Below are 14,980 nucleotides of genomic sequence, written 5' to 3'. Positions count from 1 at the left end.
TGCTGACAAGCTGCTACTTAACTGTTGTGCAGGTCCATGATGAAAAGGGAAGGGTGCTTGCTCCATTTGTAGAAAGGGATGCGATGAGAAAAGAAAGACAAGCCCGCTAGTTGTAGAAAAGGAAAAGCTTAGTGTTAAATTAATAGTTCTCCTTGTATGGAAAAATAGACACGGTGTAAAAAGTGTCTCTCTTTTGGGACAAAAAAGTATCTTTAAATAGTAGTAGTAGTGTCTAATGTGTGTCTCTAATCTGGCCCCCGTACTTTTACTGGCACCTCTACCCTAAGGCTTCTTAATGAATTTTCATTGCATGCAAGCATCCCGATTTCTTGACAAGGTGCAACACATTTTTGACAGGCAATTTTTATCAAAAAAACTGTGGCAAATTCTCTACATGCAAGGCACAGATGTGATCTAAGAAAATAAATGACTCTATTTTGTTAACAATCAAGCAATCATAGAGTAACACTTTTGGCACTCACTCAGACAACCAAATTTTTTTTGTCTCTGATTGCTCCCTAACCAAAAAATATTTTTAAGTTATGTATGTGATCTAAGAAAATAAATGACTCTTTTTTGTTGACAATCAAGCAATCACAGAGCAACACTTTTGGCACTCACTTCGACAACCAATTTTTTTTGTCTTTGATTGTTCACTAAGCAAAAAATATTTTTTTGCAACTCTTTTCTTTTCAATAGTGCACTATGCATACGCACCATGGCTTTAGTGAAGGCGTTCGCCTCAGTTTTCTTGATTCTCTGAATTTGGTTGATAACTTATTCTTGTTCGCCTTGTCACGGATGGCATACCACAAAGTGTTGGTGCCTTGGTGAGAGGAATATCAAAAGGGCACAATCTATTTGCCTTCAAGAAAGGTCTTGCCATCTTGTAGATGGTAGTATTCCTCTATTTGCCTTCAAGGAAGGTCTTGCCATCTTATAGATGGTAGTGTCTATTCCTCTACACTTGTGAGCCTTCAAGGAAGGTCTTGCCATCTTATAGATGGTAGTGTCTATTCCTCTACACTTGTGGAGCTTAGATTCAAAAAACATAGGTATGTGTGTTCATTGGTCAAGAATGCGTGCGATCAAATCCATACACAAATTGGGCATACATTTCATCACCAAAAGGCCCTCTTAGCAAAATTGTTTGAGCACCACTAAACCAAGTTTTGTATGCTTAAACCATTTCTCTATTGTAACATACCATATGTGTCTCCTCCCAGGCAGCTTATGCCTAAGAAGCCTCCGAAGCACTCACAGTGATCTTGATTATGTCTTTGCTCATGCCCCCGAATCGATGAGAGACCCCCATCGAGTGAAAAAGTCCCTTAATTGTAAACGATGAGGGCAGCACATGCTAATTGAAAAGAACAAAATTGGAACAGACTTTAGCACTTCAAATACAACTAAACACACACACACACACACACAGAATCCACACGGTAAACATGGAATGGCAAAGGCGTTTATTCCTTGTCTGGCCGCCCAGGCTATGGGTGCCCACCCACTATTCACTTTATTCTTGTACATATACCAAGAATAAGGAGTAGCTCATTAGTGCCCTACTCCACCCACACATCGTCTACTCTCTCTCTCTCTCTCTCTCTCTCTCTCTCTCTCTCTCTCACACACACACACACACACACACACACACACACACCGCACTGCACACGCGTGCATCCGCACACATGCACTCTTTAGCTGGTATTAGAGCTTTGCAGTGATCGGTGTGCGCACACTTTCCCCTCTTAGTGAGCTCTCGACGATGGTCTCGGGAGCTTGGTCCTCACTGTCGTTTTCGGATCGAGAGAAGATGGTCGTAGATCTCGGATCTCATAGATTTGCGGTAATGACGGATTTTGTGTAGGAGCCGGATCCACAAAATCGGAGCCCCGACATGGTCAGCTCACCTTCTACTCAAGAGGGAACCTTTGAGAGAATGGAGCTCTAGGCAGATGAGCTTTGTGCATTTGGAGCCAAGGGAAGTGAGCTTAAAGCGAAGGGGAGCTCATGGGCCAAAGTAACTAAAGCTGGAGAATAAAAGCAAGAGAAGGGGAAGGAAAGGTGTGTGTATTGCACACACACACAGAGGGGTTTTCGACAGAGAACAGGGAAGCAAATTTTTTTCTTCTTTCTCTTCTCTGAGGTGGTGTGTACACTCTCTCTCTCTCTCTCTCTCTCTCTCTCTCTCAAGAGAGCAAAAATGCAAAGATAGCGATCGAGAGCTCTCGAGAAGAGAAGAAAGAAGTGTGGCGCATCCTCGACCTCGGGCGAGGTAGTTGGAGCGGGAGTAGAGTGAAGGTGCGTGCGCTCTCAATGCGTGCACACACGCATACATGAGATGATTTCTCGGCATTCTTCTTGGCCCTCGACATTGAAAACATCATCTCTCAGGTGTAGCACTGCAACATCTGCCATTTTTCTTCCTGCAGCAATTTCGTGATTTCGACAGCTAGAGAGAGAAAGCAACATCGGCTCTCGGCTTGGTTTCGCAGCTATGACGAGCACACTCTCTATGGCTTTTTGGCTTTGGCTTCTTCTTGGGATCCGCCTCGAGCATCGGCGAGCACTTTCGTCTGACGGTGGAAGGTGACATCGACCTTCTTTTCTTGGTTTTGACATAGCAAGAGCGAGCGAGAGCAATTTGGCTCTGATCTAGTGTAGCTTCGCCAGGGACGACCCTCCCACATCCCATTCCAGAGCGGATATGCTCTGGCAGACATCCCCCCAACACCCTGGCTTTTTTTCCGACCTTCGACTTGACAGGAGACAGACAAAGGTAGTGCGACATCGGATCTCCTCTAGCCCCCATCCGGAGCAGCTCAGCTCCGACGTAGTCTCTACAACGTTTAGCCTTTGACAACTCCCAATTTCCAGCTTTGATGGCACATATCGATGCATAGCGGCTCCAACGGACCATTCCACATCAGTTTTTCTCGCAAGCGTGGCTCTTGGACGACGATTTCAACCACATGCAACTGGTCATGCTTTGTGTTTTGGTTTTTGATTGATGTGTTTTTTGATTGCTGAGGTAGTGTGCCCAATTTGTGATGTTTTGCTCGCATTTTGCGTTTTCTTGTAGTGCATACCATGTATGATTGTGTGGGGCATTCCTGAGAGCAATTTTTAGCATGGTTTTGTGCAGCTTATGCCATGTATGTATGTGCGGATACATCTTGAGCTAGGTATAGCTTGCAAGGTAGCAGGTTCACATGTTTACAACCTCTTTTGGACAGGTACAGGTCCATAGAGCCGCTCGTTCAAGAGTGAGCTTGTTTGCCAAGGTTTTGGCATTTTATGTATATCATTTGTGGATATGCTTACAACACTGAGTGTTTGTCTATGCTTTATGCAGTATTGTTGAGATTTATTGAGTTTTCACTCAGTTTTCAGGGAAAAATTTGTCGAAATTTTCCCAAATTCTTGCCATGTTCTATGTGTATCTACAGTTTCACTCTTTGATGGTTTAGTGGACAAGTTTGCCTCCCACTTTGACAGGTTTTGTTAGCTTGGACATAGTTTAGTGTTCTTGTACCCACTCTTGCAAGAGTGAGGATTGCATATGCTTGTGTGGCTACAGACAGACAGTCACAGGTTTCATAGTTTTTTTACAGGTTTTTGTAGGCAGTTTTTCTTCTGGGATGCGTTCTGAGCTAGTTTGCTCACTACTTGTGTATATGGTTATGCGCTTTACACTCAGTTGAGTTGTTTGTCCCACATTGTGCGCTTGTAGTTTGCAGATTGTGGAGTTGATTTTATGCATATGTGAGCATCAATTTTTGATGAGTTTGATCATGGGTTTCATGATTGTGTAGTGGTGGAGTTATCTCCCACTTTGTTGCTAGTTTGGCATAGTTTATGGTAGAGATTGTACTTGACTTTTTTACTCAGTTTACAAGGGAGACTCTGCCAATTTTCTCCCAAGATTTCTTGCCATAGTTTCTTGACATTCACTTGTGGTTGCAGACATGTGTGATGGTGTAGACTTGACAATGATGACTTGTGAGAGACTGCGGTCTCGTTCTTGCCGATATATGTGATGTTGGCATTGTGGTCAGACAAGGCACATTAGGCACTGTTGTTTCAGACGTATGAGACAGAAGCGGAGATCTATGCGTGGTGTAGATGAGGTTTTGACACATGCTATAGTGGTGGCTTCATATGCCAGTGTGTTGGAATTAGGGTTGCAGAGAAACACACACAGCTTGAAGAAGATGAAGGAAGCTCAAGGCACACAAATGAGAGTGTGTTACTTAGTGTGCAATGGAAAGATAGATAGCCCTAGAGTGATGGGTGTATATACAATGCACGGGGGAGAAAACCTCCTAAAGAGAAAAAAAAAAAACCCCAACGGTCCTACTGTGTTCACACACATCACTACCACATGTATATGGTAACAAATCCCCCTTGGAGTGATCCGGTGAACGAGAGCTGGCACATGAGTCACATGAGTCAAGGAAGTGCCATGCCCTGAGGAAATGATCAGTCCACAAAGGGGAGTAAGCCCAAAGCTTTGCGGAAAGCTTCGAGCTTCTCATGAGACAATGCCTTTGTGAAAGATCTGCAAGGTTGTCGTGTGTTGGCACATAAGCCAAGTTGATCTCTCCTGCTGAGAGCCTCTCCCTGACATAGTGGTAATGCATCTCAATGTGCTTTGTGCGAGCATGAAAAACTGGGTTCCCCGCAACTGCCAATGCGCCCTAACTGTCAATGTAGATAGTGTTGGCAGTGTCCTGTCCAACACCCAAACCACCATAAGGCGTCTGAGCCATATACACTCAACCGTAGCTGTGAAGACTGCCCTGTACTCAGCCTCACAACTAGAAGTGGCCACAGTAGGTTGCTTCTTGCTAAACCATGATCACATGAATTGCCAAGTATGAAACAAAAACCATTTGTGGACGCTCGTGTGTCAAAACAACCAGCCCAATCTGAGTCCGAAAATCATGTAAGTCTTACCAAAAATATAGCCTTCACAAACATGTTTGACATGTGCTTTAGGAGGCGGTAAAGAAGCAGCCTTATTAGATTTCTGCAAACGGAGCAAACTAGCAAAATTCAGATGCCCAAAACGTGCATGCCACAATTTTGCATCTGAAACAACCCATGAATCTGCAACTGTATTTGCAAAATTTTGTCCACACTTGGCATGCAAAGTGAGCTTATACAGCCAACGACACAAAAGGCCAGATGCAACAATTTCATCACCAAAACTATGATCATAAACTGTACATCTGGCATCCACAAATTTGACTACAAGTGCAAGTCTAGCAAGTGCAGATACAGACAAAAGATTCTTCTTGATCCTAGGTACATAAAGTGCATCAACAAGTGTGAAACAATTGCCATTTGCAGCATAAGCACAATCTTTCCAACTCCTTGAACAGGATAAGAGGCATTGTTGGCACAAGTGACTGAATTTTCATGAGGGACAGACTCGAGAGAGGTAAACAAGTCAAAATGTTTTTCAACCCAATATCTCCATTGAGGGGGATGTTTTTGTAACATTGAGTAATGTCAGCAGAAAAAAGATTAAAATTTTGTTTGGGGAGGTTGAGTGTCACTTTTGCAAAGTTCTTTACTAGCCAAAATGGATTGTAGTGGACTTTAAGAAAATCCAAGCATACTTTCTGTTTCTTTGCACATACTAATTCAAATTCTATTAATATGAGATCTAGGAACAATGTGATGTCCTTAGTAATTCTTGTAAAGATCCCATTTGAGGCGTCAAAAATCCATCGAAATTTATGTTTGTGATGCTTATAGGTAGGAAATAATATAGGTAATTTGACATCATCAAGAATACCCGATATTACTAAAGTGATTTGAGATACGTGTAGTGGCTTCAAACAGAGATAAGTTAAGTAGTACAAACTCATCCCTAGTAAGTTGTAAGTGAGCAGCCCTCCACATAAGGTTTTTTCATTTAAAAGCAGGGAAATTGGTTGCTTTATCAAGACCAACAATAAACCATTTTTGTGTGAGTTTTTGAATCTTTAGACTAAAGTCAAGAGTGATCCAAGTGTTATCATTAGATAACCAGTTATGTGATAAAAGAGCCACTTTTTGCAAGAAACATTGTTTAACCAGTTTGGATAAGTCGAGTAGGACTATCTTCTTGAGTCGGAGAGTGTTGGTCAGCTCAGTCAAATAGCTAAGTAAAGTTGAAAGAGCAATGTATGGGTTTTTTGGAAAAATTGGAATGTGATTCAGAGCTTTGGCAACGATCCTCTAAACTGTGGAATCATTAATAATTTTGGATAAGTCGAGTTTAACCAGTTTGGATAAGTCGAGTAGGACTATCTTCTTGAGTCGGAGAGTGTTGGTCAGCTCAGTCAAATAGCTAAGTAAAGTTGAAAGATCAATGTATGGGTTTTTTGGAAAAATTGGAATGTGATTCAGAGCTTTGGCAACGATCCTCTAAACTGTGGAATCATTAATAATTTTGAGATCACAAGTGCAGACATGCATACCTAAATCCCCAAATTCTTTACAAAAAGCATCATACTTTTCACAGGTTCATGAAGGAATGTCACCATGACGTAAAAAGTCATTGGTGTAAATTAGATTTCTTAATAGGTTGATGATATGTCCAACCTATCAAAACATTATTTAACAGGTATATCAAAAAAGTATATCAAAACATTCACAAAAGATAGATTTGGTGAAAAACAATCAAGGAGTTCATTACGATAGAAACAATGTATATACATATGATTTGCTGTTGAATTCTTGCTGGAAATATGTTTCCTCCCGCATGGGCCAAAAATTACTTGAAAACTAAATAAGTTACATGTCAACGAGACTTTCCTCTATTAAATCTAGAAGAAATACCAGATGTTAGAAAAGATATAAAAGAGTTACTAGGGATGGTTACTGAGTTAGGTCTTTTGAGCGATGGGGAATCCTCATCCTCGATGCAGGGTTTGAGTAAACCAATGGCAATTTTAACACCCTTGTAGTTGGCGTAGGTGGTGAGATATGTATCGGGCTCATCCGATTTGAGTTCTTTAAGGATGTCAAGCATAAAGCTTCAAAAATTATTTGAAAGCAATCTCAGCAACAATCACTAGAGATTTAGCTTGGCCACCCAACCAAGAGCAAATGAGAGATAGATGGAAGTCTATAGGTTTTTCTAGAAAAAAATTGCTCCAAATGATTGAGAATGTACCAAATAGCATGGTGAAACCACATGATGCTAGAATCATAGAAGGCTTTTGGGTTGAGGAACTTACAAACACATTTTAAGTAGGGATGGAAGACATTCTAGATAGATTCAGTGTAGAAGTCGGGATTGCTATTTGCAAATTTGATATTACCTTTTGTGCAGATATAAAGGCCAACATTAGAAGCACCTTTAAAGTGATCATTGCAATTGAGCTTAAACGGAGCCTTACTGAGCTCTCCTTTGTCCATTAATTTTCCACCTTCTAGTACTTTGAGTCTACAATCCTCGACTATAGAAGCAGGTAGGTTGGCGAGATAGACCCAGGTTTCACTGAGAATGGGTGTTGAAAAAGCTTTGTTTGAAAGAACCCATATTTGAAGGTCTACGCCAAAAGACTCAACTTCGTTTTTGTGACTGGTAGAAAAGGGAAGACTTTGGAGACATTAAAGTGAGAATGAGGTATCACTCTAGTATTTTTGTACATGGGGTAGTCTAGAGTGAGTGTCTATAATGTGGAAAAAGATTTAGGTACATCAATGATGGACAACAACTAAGCCAAAAAAGATCCTAAGAAAAGATAGAGTCCTCACATGCATTCATGTAAACAAGACAACAGATTTGTTAACCTTGAATACGTATTACAGGTGTCGACAAACCCTATCAGTCATTATCCATGCCCAACTTACAACCTTTTTAACCTTAAAGTACTATCCAAATCCATGTGAAAAAGAAATCATGGATTTTATCTTTTTGTCTTGTTGAAAATATATAAAGCTAATTGCATAATAGACTAAGTTTTAAGGAGTCTTTTAGTTCTTTTTAGACTTCTTTTTTAATCTCGAGATAAAAAAAGTTCTTAACTCCTTTTAGATCCAAGTGAGATTAATAGGTTTCAAATAAGGTTATTTAATCACCCCAAATTTTTAAGGTCTTTTCACTAATTTATTTACATAGGACATGTTATGATCGGAAGGCCACCACCCCTTTTGATTTCAATGTTTCATCCCCCCAATTTTTCAGAGTCACATAGAGTCAACTGTATTGAAAATAAAAAAAAGTGTATGTTTAGAAATCCTTTTTGAAGCTTTGTCAGCAAGATACATTAAGTACTATTATGCCAAAAAAATTTTAAAAATTCATGCGCTCTTTAAAAAAAAAACACAACAATTAGGTTACCTCCTAAACAAACCAAGATTTGAAAAAATCAACTAGGCTCAACCATGAGAGCCTACATAATTTTGTTAAAAAATTTATTTTAAAGGTAAGATTTAAACATTCTAGAGTTATTAATGAACTAGTGGGATGATAACCAACCATAAAGTTGATGGTCAATCTTCAAAAAGACTCCCTTGTCATCGGTAGATGGAAAATGTATCACCTATATTGCAACCATTATGCAAAATAGCTTTTACAAAAATAACTTTTCATAACCATCTGAGAAGGAGCTTAAACAACATGCTGAATCAATCCCATGGTTTAACAAATCTTGACAAGCTGCAGTGCGTCATGTCGAACATAGCCAGTACTAAAAAACAACCAGTAGCAAGAACCTTACCCCCCCCCCCCCTTTTTTTTAAATTATTTTTCACATGTTTGCGAATTAGCTAACGATCAGCCCCATCAGCAAAACTCACCACGTTTAACAGAGAACAATTTGCACCACAATGAGCAAAGTAATATCCTTTTAATCAAAAAAACTGTTTACGGTAGGGGAAACTCAGATGTATAGAGAAAATCTTGTTCAGGGACCAACTTGCGAGGCCCCGCTTTTTTTGACCAACTCCATGCAGGTAAAGCAAACCACCAGACAAGGCACACAATAGAGAGACAAAGAGCGCTCAACCTAACTTTCCCTGACATACACAACGAAAAAGATGGCTAAGTGAGGGGCCAAAGCAACCCTCACCTATATTTATAGCATCTCCCAAAGGTTGAGCCCGTTCATTTTCACCAAGTGGAGCATCCCCCACGACCTGCATACTTGAATGGTCCAAGGCTCAAGACAGGTAGTCACACCACCTAGTCGCCACACGGATAATCAACAGATGCATAGGTAGGAGAGAGAGAGAGAGAGAGAGAGAGAGAGAGAGAGAGAGAGAGAGAGAGAGAGAGAGAGAGAGAGAGAGAGAGAGAGAGAGAGAGAGAGAGAGAGAGAGAGAGATGGACAGTAGAAGAATGCAGTGTGTGTGTCAAAGCACCTGCAAAAGGTGCACGGCAAAGAGGGAGAGAGAGTAAGAGAGGGAGGAACATGTAATGAGAGGCTTATTAAAAAAATCCTCATTAACCCATCCTGCCTGGAGGTTATAACCACTTGATTCCAGACAGAGTGTATTATACCTCAAGCGCCCATAAAGGGTAACATTCCCATGAGGAAGTAAGAGAGGGGGGGGGAGTGTGTTCTATAGACAACAAAAGGGTGGAAATACCCCAAATTAGTGAGAGAAATCCAAACCAAAAGCCTAGGGGTTTGCTATCACCCAACCACTTGGTTGATCAGAGAAGTGATTATTATAATAGGAATGGCAGTAGTCTAAAATAAGGTTAAGGGTTCACAGTTCCTAATATGTTACCACGAGATGTTGTAGCATGTATGTATAAAACATGGTTTGAATTAGTCAAAACAAAATTAGAACCGATAGTGGTATGTGTGTGTGTGTGTGGGGGGGGGGGGGGGGGGGTAAGGTCTTTAGGGGATTACTTGACTTCCCTTGCTTGTTCCTTGGATGTTATCCTTCACATCCATTCATGTAGGCCCATATCTTAAGCTATTACATCTTTGTCTATTTATCATCACAAACTCTTGCTATCCTCCACATCGCCAATATCCTAACTACTTAGATCTTTGTCTACTTATCACTGCAAATGCTTATAACATAACTCACAATCTACATTGTGTCGAGATTGTGTCCCATGCTTGCAGTAACTCTCACAAATTAAGGTATTTAAGAAATTTTGCGAGCGTGCCATTGTCTACTAATCTCTCCTTAGCTTTCCATGACTATTGCTCTTTCGAGAAACGACTCTTGTAAGCGTTTGTACTTGCCACCTAGATCTTCGAGCATCTGTCCACAATGCTACAACTATAAGATACAACTTACATTTCATCACTTTTGCCTATTAAGGATGGAAAAAATAAGATGAATTCCTCTTCACTTGCTTCATTTCATGCAAAAAACGAGGTCTTTAGAGAAGCCCCCTCATAGAAAATTGCAAAGAAAGGAAGAGATTTATTAATACCAAGTCTTGCCCTCAATAAATGTTGCATCATTTGGGTTTCACATGTTGGAATTATGATTGCAAGGATGCATATACGACTTGGAGAAGATGAAAAAGCTCAAGGCACACAATAGAGAGTGTTTCTTAGTGCCCAAAAAGAAAGATAAGTCAGCTCTAGAGTGATGGTTGTATATACAATGCAAGTGGGAGAAAACCTCCAAGTGAGAGAAACATTTCCCTGATGGTCCTAAGTGTGTTCACACACATCACTACCACTTATATGGTAACAAATTCCCATGGGAGTGATATGGTGAACGAGAGCTGGCACATAGTGTAGGGAAGTGCCACGTCCTAAGGACATGATCAATCCAAGTGCTCTCTTCATGGCCACAACACTAATTCCATTTCAATTACTCTGTGGACGGGTCATCTCTCTCTCTCTCTCTCTCTCTCTCTCTCTCTCTCTCTCTCTCTCTCTTTCTCTCTCAAGCACATGCTAATGGTCAGTATGTATGTCAAGTGCGGTGCACCTGTCATGGTGCAACAAGTCTTTGACAAGTTTCCTCTGTGGGATGTCATCTTTGATTGCAGGATATGCCCAAAATGGGAGGGCCAGGAAACTCTTGGGCTGTCACACTCCACTAACCAATCTCCCCTTCTCTCTCTTCATCTATCTCCTCCATCTGCCCCCCTGCCTTTTCTTTTTTCCTTTGATGCCTTGAACCTGCACCTATACTATTTCGACCTGCTCCACTTGCTGCCTCAATAGACCCTTGCAGAGCTGGTGATGCCATGAACTTTAATTTTTTTGAACTTCGATGATGCTTACTATTAGAGCATGTTGCAGCAGACACGTCGTCTTCGTCGCTCAACGAGCCCATGCAGAGGGAAAATTTTGCCTTCACAACGCTCTCTCTCTCCTCCACATGCGATTCACCCTTTTTTCCCTCAAAGCCAAGGTAGCATCTCGGTAGATTCCCACTTATGCGGGTCCTCAAAAAGGATTGGACACACCTACTCTCACCAATTGTTTGGTCAAATGACTCTAAAATCATACCAGTGACATGCATTTGTTAACCAAAGAATCAAAGTACCCATTGCGTGGAGCCCCAACAATCACAATCTCTGAGTACCACAATTTTGGACCTTTGACACCTCATATGGGATACACTATGTGTCTACAAGATTTCCTAAATATATTGCATCATTTGGCCTTTAGAATACTAGCCTATTCCAACTTACTAATTTCAACATTTGACTGACCCTTTCTAGCCTTAAACTTTTTGGCTCAAATGAAACCAATGAATCATTTGTGGTTCAAATGATCCAAAGTTTCGTGAATATGGGGCCCACCTAATGCTCCTACATGTTGAGTCTGATCCTCTGGATGTGGTCCTACTCCTATCTGTATTTGCTGCTCAATGTTGAAAAACCGGGTCTGAAACTTTGATCTTTCTTGTACCTCCAAGATCTCTTGGATGTATTCTTGCTCCATCCACTCTCTTGTGTGTTGTGACTCCCCTCTATGTGTGTGAAAGTTTAAAGTGTCGCTGGTAAAGATTACACACGGGAGGGAGCGTGAGACCAATGGTTGCCGAGTGTGTGCAAGGCTCTAGTAACTCCACAAAGGAGGAGAGGAGATAGAGAGATTGGGTGGAGTGAGTAGTAATATGTTACACTCCTTATTATATTGGAATAGTATGAATAAGGATTATTGGATAGGTTAGTTGGTTGTCCGACTAGCCACTTGGCTATGACCCTTACAAAAGAGAGGGAGTTCTCCCTCATAATGCTCCCATACCCCAATTTGTAGTGTAAATTTTCAAGTTGAAAATGGAAAAAACAAATCCCAGTTGTCTACCAAGTTTTCCCTAAGAAAATAAGGGCTTGCTCAAAGCTATAGTAGTTTTTAGGTGAAAAAATGAAGCTTGGGCCGGTATTAACACTATAACTTGTGCCATTTTGCCAATTTTTTTAAAAGGCTAGCTCAAAAATCAGCCAAGATTTTTCAATTTTAGACAGTTAAAATACGTTGAGAGTTTAATGGATGACGACCTCCAAACACATAGGTGGATCAATTTATAGAGAGCCATGCTAGAGTGAAGAGGTCAATACTGCAAGGCAATGAAAATGGCGCACAAAGAGTAACAGATAATGTGAATGATGAGACTATGTATTTGGTTAGAGGATCATGCCTTATACAAAATTCCATATGGGGGATTTCAAGCTTAGAATGTGGAAGTGCAAGTGCAAGATTGAACCTTTGTTGAGTTGACATCAAGGAAGGACTTGAAATACATGAAACTGCTCCTAAAATTTGATCGCAATTGGGAGTTGTACTTGGTAGGCTTGACGATTGTAGCTAGTCTATAGCTATCCCTAAATGAGTTGCATCATCATGGGGGCTATGCAAGTGAGACAAACAACATATCTAAGATGGTACTAACACTAAATTGAGTACCATATACATACTCTTTCATATATACGTAAGTGCATGTGGTGTGGTGTAAAGAGTTACTTGTTATAAAACTTACACCTCAACACAGATATGGAAATGGATCAAGGTCAAGGTCAAGAAGTACTAACTACATGTGCAAAAAGAGCATCTTGCTAAAAATGCAAGAGAGATTGCTACATAGAAAAGGGGCTAGATGAGCATAGTAAAGAATATATAAATTCAATAACCGATCTCTTATATAGACCCTTAGATTTGAAAGAAACAAGGTCGTTGAACATGCTCATTTCAAAAATTTATATTGTTTAGCTAGGTACTTTGCCAAGTATGGATGCTCTTCTAACAAACTTGGTTCCACTTTATTTCCCAAGATTTAATCGCACAATGATGAACAAAAGCCATCAAAGTCTATAAACTTGATAAAGAGACCTCTTTTTAGGTGTTTTAAGTGGGTTTTAAAGCGCCAAATGAGATGAGCGTAAGGAGTTTCTCAATATGCCCTTTGGACGGAGTGTATAAAATCCAAGTTTTCACTATGAATGAGCCCATGTGATTTTTGATGCACCATAAAATCAATATATTTGGGTCTAGATAGAGATATTGTGGATGTATAGTGCCAATGGATATACAATCAATGTTTGTGCCAAATTTGGAGCCATCATTTCAACGTTGAATGAGAAAAAGTTAAAAATATCCCACTTACAAATGGCCCAAATGTGGACCCAAGCTATGTGCCTCAAAGCGGTTTTGTGATTCAAACGTTCAAATTTTTCTGGAGAGGTGTCTAAATAACTCCAAGAATGACTAGAAGGGAGAATTGATTGCCCACATTGAAGAGCCCACAGCCCCAAGAATCATGATTTTGTTGGAGTTAGGGTTGTAGGAATGCGCACACAGCTTGGAGATGGAGAGGAAACTCAAAGTTCACAATAGAGAATGTGTTACTAAGTGTGCAAATACAAAATAAGATAGCCCTAGAGTGATAAGATAATCCCTCCTAATGAGGGTAAAAAGTGCTTGGATGGTCCTAAGTGTGTTCACACACATCATAGTCATATACATTGCCCATGCTCTAATATTAATGGAGCCAAACGGAACCAACTTATTATCTGTACCAATTAAGTTTCTATGGCACACAAAAAATTGCAACAAACACAAGAAACGTGACATAGAGGGTTGGATTTTTTGAGGCCAGCCCATATCAAGGAAATGTTCTATTAGAATGTTGCTCACAATTAAAGCATGGAGAAATGGAATTTTGTAGAGATCTTTGTTGATTATTACAAGTTGTGAAGGCTTAGTACTTCAAGAATCGTGCAATTGAAAGATCATTTTTTTCCCCAAATTGCACTTGTGATCCTAACCTTCCTCACAAAGGCTTTCAACTCTACATGAAGGGTAGTCATGCAGCGAGGGTGAGAGATTCTATATTAAATCCAAGTAGATAATTGTGAGTATAGACTTGAATGAACAATCATTTTGGGCTCAAATTTTTGCAAGAGGGCGAGAGATTTTATATTAAAGCCAAGTAGATAATTGTGATTATAGACTTGAATAAAGAATCATTTTGGGCTCAGAAGAAACCTCTTCTTTTTCATGTTGTGGTAGAGTGACCGATTATTACCTCTATAAGAGAGAGAGAGAGAGAGAGAGAGGAGGAGGAGGAGGAGGAGGAGGAGAAGCATAAGATTTTTTTAACCGTAGGAAACTATCCACATAGAGAGAGAGAGAGAGAGAGAGAGAGAGAGAGAGAGAGAGAGAGAGAGAGAGAGATGAAACTTTGAGCGAACTTCTAGAAGAGACTTAGCATGCTTTATGCATGCGCTTGTGCACATCTATCTTTCTATTTAAGAACTAGATATATATATATATATATATATATATATATATATATATATATATATATATATATATATATATATATATATATATATATATATATATATATATATATATATATATATAGAGAGAGAGAGAGAGAGAGAGAGAGAGAGAGAGAGAGAGAGAGAGAGAGAGAGAGAGAGAGAGAGAGAGCTGGAACTTTGAGCAAGCTTCTAGAAGAGCCTTAGAATGCATATGTATTCTTTGGCATGCTTTGTACATGCGCGCATGCACACACACACAAGTGTAGGGGACTC

The sequence above is a fragment of the Adiantum capillus-veneris genome, chromosome 21 (genome assembly GCF_014529385.1).
Source record: "Adiantum capillus-veneris isolate H3 chromosome 21, ASM1452938v2, whole genome shotgun sequence".
NCBI lineage: Eukaryota > Viridiplantae > Streptophyta > Polypodiopsida > Polypodiales > Pteridaceae > Adiantum > Adiantum capillus-veneris.
This window is presented reverse-complemented; position numbering follows the sequence as displayed.